Source organism: Pinus tabuliformis, chromosome 1_2, assembly GCF_031772625.1.
Source record: "Pinus tabuliformis cultivar Carrire ecotype Pingquan chromosome 1_2, CPIR1, whole genome shotgun sequence".
NCBI lineage: Eukaryota > Viridiplantae > Streptophyta > Pinopsida > Pinales > Pinaceae > Pinus > Pinus tabuliformis.
In genome coordinates, this window is record NC_142298.1 from 510,487,157 (window position 1) to 510,494,657 (window position 7,501).

Consider the following 7,501-nt stretch of genomic DNA (forward strand, 5'->3'; position numbering starts at 1 on the left):
GAAATATCAAAGAAGGCACATCATGGACATCCTTTTATTGTGGGAAGAGAGTTTATGAATGATGGAGTAAGATTTAAACATTGGAATGAGTATGATATCTTGTAGCAACTACTTAGCTTTGAGATATCACACCTACCTAGTTGATAGGAAATAATGCTTGTCATGAGAATTCATAGGTATTATTTTCTGAGGGGATCAATGGCTACCTAAGCTAGGGTAAGGATAGATGAAAGCATGGTATAAAGGAGGCTCCATATCGCAAGGATTAAGAGTGGAGAGAAAAGAGGGAAAGGAAGTGAAAATCTTCACCGAAGAGAGGAAGGGTGATGTCACTCCATAGTAGAGTCAATAATTTGTAGCAAAGGAAAGGTTCCATGCTCCAATCCAAGCACACACACAATGAAAACATGAAAAAGGAGATTGGAGTTGCTCTTTGGTCTCAGGGTTAAATAAAGAAGTCTTAGGGTAAGACAAGAGAAGGTCGTCACCCACTAAATTAATTAAGAATTTAATTTTCTTTTGATATTAATCTAAAATTATATGTAGCTCCCCTGATCGAGGTGCGAGCCGACGAATCACCTCATTAAGGTGATGTTAATGGAATTTACTGCGAGGTACAGAACCACCACCCCCCACACGCTTGAGGTGTTGGGTGTGGTGGCCCTTTGCATGATGATGGACAATGTATTAAGGAAAGGTGGCAGCGAGAGGAGGGGAAGAGTTTTAGTCTATAATCATCTTGGAGAGAAGTGTAGTGAGCACCCGAACGACCGAGTGCAGGGAGATTGGAGTGGTGGGCTGGTTCAGTGGCTCCACGAGCAACAAAGAACCCACCATCTGAAAGCGAAGGAAACTGGGTCTGCCGTGTGGTAAATTGTTAAAATTGGAAACTAGGGCCAAACTCCATGCAGGTAATCTTATTTATGGCAATTGATATTTTTCTTGGATTCCTCTCTTCGAGAGCTGTAGGATTGATCTAAAGATCATCTGAATCTGACATGTATTTATGGAGATATGAATTTATTTGTGTTATTAACAATTTGTCAAGGTTAGCCAACAACCAAATTACCCCAACCTATCCTCAATGTTGCATTATAAATAGAAGAGCTCTTCAAGTCATTTGACACACATCTCTTGTGATCTCTCTCCACTTGTTTTGGGTTTTGGTGGAAAGAGAGGTCTAGAAGAGAAGCCTTATACGTTGTCCTAGTGAAGACATCTAGCCGCAAAGAAAGAAGACACCTAGCCACAGTTGAAGGAGATCTGACCGCAGTCACGGAGGCCTCATACGTAGGCCTAATCCGTAGCAAAGGAAGGCTCCTATCCATGCAAGGGTAAGGCTTGATTCTCAGCTATTAAGGAGCCCTAATCTGCAGTCAAAACAAGGAGACCTAGCCCCTGTCATATCTAGCCCTAACTGCTATCATATCTAGCCCTAGCCGCAATCCTAAAGCTAGTCCTAGTTGCAGTTAAGATGAGATCTATACGCTGTCATAAGGAGGCTGAAGAAGAGTTAAGGCTACACTTAAATAGAGGCTCATGATTCACAATTAAGGAAGGCCTAAAGCCATAGACCGAAAGGCTACTATATGTAGTCACAAGAGGCTCCTATCTAGCCCTAACCGCAGTTAAGGAAGGCCCTTATTCATAGTTATGAAGAGGCCCTAAGCTAAATCCAAGAAGAGTCCTAGCCGTAGCAAAGAGAGACCCCAATCCGCAGATGGGAAGAAGCCTTAACAACATATCAAGGCCTGAAGGGTTAGTGTAGAATTTCGGTGGCAACATGATGAAAGAAGTATGATGACATTGTTGTGATAAAGGTTGTTCCCTAGGACTATTTGTTGATAAGCTACAATCATAATCTGCCCTAGATTAAGATCATATATATATATATATATATATATATATATATATATATATATATATAGTTGGGTGTTCGAAAGTCCTGAGTCCTTGTAGGACTAAATATTGGTTGCTGCTTGTTTGAAGGATCATAGGTCTAACCTGCTACTGGGCTAGGCCATAGGCCATAGCCAACAACATAGGTTGTTCTATAAATCTTGGACAGCGTGGCACATTGCAGCCTTGAAGGCCTACATGATTGACTGTGTGAAGGATAATTGCTGAAGTAGTGACAACTAGTGCAACAAGAAGACTTCAGCATTCTGGGAATTATATTGAGTCAAGTTTTGACTATGTTTGGCTCAATTTGATGAGCTTCCTGTTGATGCCACTTGGATGAAATATTCCTTCCTGTTTGACCATCATTTACTTCTCTAGTCAAGACTTTCTACTGTTGTCATAAATCTCAGATTTGTATATTTGTACTATTTCTCTCTCTCTATTGAACTATTGAAGACTAAAGAAGATTTGATCAAGGGTTTCCCCACATTGGGGTTTGTCCCTAGCTGGTGCCACATCTTGTGTCCTCTTGTCTTGGCTTGTCTTCTACTATTTATGTTTATGTTCTATCTACACTTTACTATCATGTTGACGTGATTGCTAATCTGAATACTGACATTGGGCTAATATGAAAAATTGAAGTAAATTTCTCTAAGCATAGAACATAGCTAAATTTAACATAAACCCACCCTGGCACAAGGAAATTCCAAGACCGACCAGGTTACAGTTCATAAACCAACTTATCTGCCTCGCATTACAAAGGACTAGGTCAGTGAGATTATGGCTCGACCAGCAAAGACCTGAGGCTGAGGTAAGAGGCCAAGCACGACATGGAACTTGGCTCTTCGGGTGGTCGACGAGGTCGAAAGTCTGTTGAGTGTTTAATCAGTGAAGTGGAAACCACCTACCGGGGGGGAACCAATGAAGAAATTAGAAAATTGTTTGAAGAATGGGAGGCAGAAGTGAAGCAGAAGATTGAGACAGTTATGGAGCTGGAGGACTGAGAGAGTCCTCATCCTGGATCCTGGGAACACAAGAGGGAGAATCACCTAATTCAAACAAACCCACTACTTGTATTGGTTGATGAAAAGCCTATTGGGAAAGGCGATGGAACATATCTTGGTAGGCATGGCAGTTATGGTCCAAGGAATGCCAAACTACAAGCAAGAATTTCAGAAGGTGCAGTTTCAACTGCACAAACAGGACATTCGCATTGGTCAAATTGAGCAGCACCTGCGATGCATTTTGGTTCAGACAGAGTTGCCCGGAACGAATGCCAAAGATCCAGCACTAGTTGAATCAGTGTCAGCTAAACAACATGTTTAGTATGCCTAATTTTTGATAATTTTTTTTATATATGCGATTAGCATTTAAATTTGTCTATGCATTTACATATGTGTGTAGAACTCTATAGTATGGAAGTGGACAGGAAACTGAAACTTATATTGCTTGGATAAAAAGACTTAAACTTTTTTGCTACTGAATGGCATATAATGCGGATAGGTGGCCAACAGACTTGATTTTTCACTGGGCAAGTTGAGGCCGCCTATCCAATTCTATATAGTGTTAATTTATTTTATATTAATGAAAAAGAAAGATTTACCAAACTTACAAAAAAAAATTACATACAGCTAAAGAACTTCACTTAAATTTTTATAAATTTTAAATAATTATATTACCATAAAATCTACTACTTTAAAAAAAAATTACAAACTCTAATATTAAAATTTTAAAAAATAAAAATAAAAAATAAATATGAAATCTCACTCAAAATTACTGTCTCTATGATGAAGTAGGTTAACCTAAAAGGAAGAGTTGCTCTAAGCCTTTAGAAATGACTTATATAGCTAAACAGATGCTTTTGAACTCGACGATTTTTTATATATTTTGATTTTTATGTAAATTTAAATTTTCCCAAAACACCAGAGGCCACTTCACAAAATTAACTTAGACATAAGCCGGCGTTAATAGCAACTCTAATTTCTCGATAGAATATCTCTGTTTCCAGACAGATATGTCCTTACAGATATTGTCTCTTCGACAAATGAGTTTTCAGCAGGCGACCAATTTTCTAAACGGATAGATATTATTCAAAAAGAAAGGAAAAGAGAAAAAATAATGTTGATACCATGTGAAAAAAACCCGTCAACGGTCAACAAGCACTTACCGGTTCTAGGGTGTTGTCAGAGAAGAATCTTGGTTTGTTGGCAGAGCTCTAGGGTGTTGTCAGAGAAGAATCTTGGTCTGTTGGCAAAGCTAAAGTTAGAGAGCGAAAAGGGTTGCGTGAGTTAAAAGGACGTGGGAAGAAAAAAGAGAAGGGACAGAGTAATTGCTCTATGTACAATTATTCTGTATCTTTAGGTTACTGTATTTTACAGTGGTTCTATTGGACAACCAATATGTATTCATGCAGTCTATATCTCATTGTTAAAGAAAAAACTGTAAATTTATTGTAAAAGAACATTGCATCTTTAAATTTTTATTGTTTTGAAATGAAAAAATAAATATTTACTATTATTTGAAATTTTAATTTAAAATGAAGTTGTAAATTTTAAAATTAAAATGAGCAGAAAAATAAATTTTAAATTTTAAATTAAAATGAGATGATAAATTTCAAAATAAAAAAAAATTAATTAGATTGCAGATTATAGAAATATTTTAACTAGATACATACATAAATCAGTAAAAACAAATTCACAACAAAATAAAATAAAAAAGGAAGAAGTTAAGCCCCAAAAAAATTCCTTATTTACACCAACCTCACAACAAAATAAAATCAAGCAGAAAGAAATTAAACCCTAAAAAGAAAATTACTTATTTATAACAAAGTTAAGATACACAGTGTAGTCCCCTATTTGTGTGCGAAATAGTGGAAGCCCGCTTGGGTTTGATTGATATGACACAATATTTATTGGTTTGGAACGGGGACTATGATAACATGAAGCTCTGCAAATCAAGGCAGATTCATGACATGAAGGTTGGTAACCATCGGTGCCTACAGGAGGTGGGAGTGGAGGTGGAGTTAAGACCATCTATCTGGCATATAAACTCAGGTTTTCAGCTTCTTATGGAGCCTAAATTTGATGTTTACAGGTTCGCGGCGCCAGGAACGAGAGGTATACTAAACTGCTACCTGTCTCAGTTTGAGGTAGGTGTATAAACTTTGGTATGTTATAATGCTATCTCTATACCCTGGGTTGGGGGTTGCTACTCGTGATAAGCCTCGAGTCCAGAGGGGAAGGAAACATTAGTTAAATTAACAGTTTCTGTGACTAACGTTATTGTCCTTCTTGACTATGTAATATCGATTTCTATATTTTTTGCCAACATCCGTTCTCGCATGGTCATGTTTATTAGTCTCCAGTTTTTTCTCATGATGTTTCCTCTGCATGTTGATAATTGGGTTCCCGTTTTAAGGTTGAATTCTCTAGGCAAGCCTTGTGGAGAGTAAGGATTCTGGTAAATGATCAAGGCCGAGTCTATAGACTCAGGGCTCAGGGGTGCATGGGGGCCACTGTTTTTATTCTGGTGGTACCTCCCACTCCCGAAGGGTTACTGTTTATGTATGCTTGCTGGCTTAGGGGGTGGAATTATGAAGGGACGCAGTGCTGTTCGACGCTTCATTTGTTTTTTTGGGCATACGTTAAATTAATTCTTGTCTTTCGGGTGGTTCTCTGTATAAATCATATTCCAGGTCTGCCTACATTGTATCCACTTCCAACCTCTGTATAGTGGGCTAGTTTACGAGCGCAGGAAGGTGGAAGAAGGGTGAAGAAATGGGGCCTGACCTTGGCAGATATGGTGAAGTCCTAGCCTCACAGTGGAGCCTTGGGCCGAGGCAGAAGGGGCCGCAGACACCAAGAGAGCAAAGAAAAAGAAGCTTGTTCATCTTCCGGAAGAACATGTTGTGAGAGTTAAACTCATTATCAAAAAGCAAGCACTGGCAGAGCTGTTGTTTAATGGTTTAGGCAAGGGAGCGACCATGGGGGATTTGTTGGTGGAGCTTAAAGGAAAAGGCCAGCTGGCCTCAGTTGATACTTTGTGCGAAAAAAATTGTGGCCCAGCTCGGATGGGTAGTCACGGTGGATGGAGGCTAGCGTCAGAGAGCATTCCCGAATATAATATTGATTCAGCGTAGGAATTTGAAAGCTCTAATTTTTTTAAGGTGATATCACTATTGTTAACATGTAAATGTAAATATTTTTATATATGATATGGTTAACAATGTAAATGAGACACTGAGAGTGATAAGAAAACATGGTTGGTATTATGGGACGGTCATCACCTCCATATTTTTCGTTAATGTTGAAAGAAATGTTTGAAGAGTTGATCTTTAATTTGTGAATATTTTAAAGGGAAACCAGGTTTGTTGACCACCGAATCACATTATAAGCCATCCAAAACATAAATAGTTTGAGTCTTGAAACCAACTAGTAAGAATAACACTGAAAACAAAAATGCTACCCTATATATACAACCAAAATTAAGTCAAAATTAACAAGCTTAACTTCGACCAACTAATCATATGACGATTCCACCGGAGCAGGATCTTTAGCGCTTGATCCTGGCAATTCAGTACGAAAAACATGGGATATGCTGCTCAATGTGACCCAGGCGAGCATTCTGATTTTGCAACTCAAGTTGAATAAGTTGGAGCTCATTTTGAATGTCTCAGAGACCCGACTCAGCCTCACTTTGCGTTGTTGTGTTGGTGGTCGCAGCCATTGCTTTGTCCCCTATGCATTTCATTAACCGTTAGAGATGGACAGACTCTCTAAACATGGTGAGATTGTTGTGAATGTACTCAGGGTCCATGATTAACTCCCCCCAATCTTCAACTAGCGATTCAAGCTCGACTTTCAAATTCAACTCTGCCTCCCAGGTCGCAATCAATTGTTTCACCTATGTCGGGGTTCCTTCGCAGTATGCCTAAAATATGGCTTGAAGAATCTCAAAGTTTGTTTTCCAACCCCTCCGTTGCGTAGTACTTTGCCACACAATACTATGCCGCTCAATACTCTGCCGCGCAGTCCGAACGGAAGATGAACAAGCTTCTTTTTCTTTGCCCTCTTGGTGTCTGCGACCCCTTCCACCTCAGCCCAAGGCTCCACTGCGAGGCTATGACTTCACCATATCTGCCAAGGCCAGGCCCCATTTCTTCACCCTTCTTCCACCTTCCTGCATTTGTAAACCAGCCCACTGTACAGGGGTAGGAAGTGGACACAATCCGATTTATTAATAAAACAATATCGCCCTAAATATTGATTGCCCATATATAACAAGCATTATTAACGAGTGGATAACACTATAAATATTAGTTGCCCTATGGCATTGAACATAGCATTAATTAATTCCAATGGCATCGAGTTTAAATGCGCGTAGTCTAATGAGGCAGAGGGATTGACCGAACAGTCAAAAGTTGCTGGAATTCTAGCAAAAAAATTTCAAAAAGTTTTGTAGAGGTAGTGCTTGAATCATGTTTTTGATGGTGGAAATAGATTCAATGCCATCAAAAACGTCTAGGACACCTAAAATTTTGAAGTTTAACAACTATAACTTGGATTTACAAAAATCCTGGTCAGATTTTCTCTAGATATGA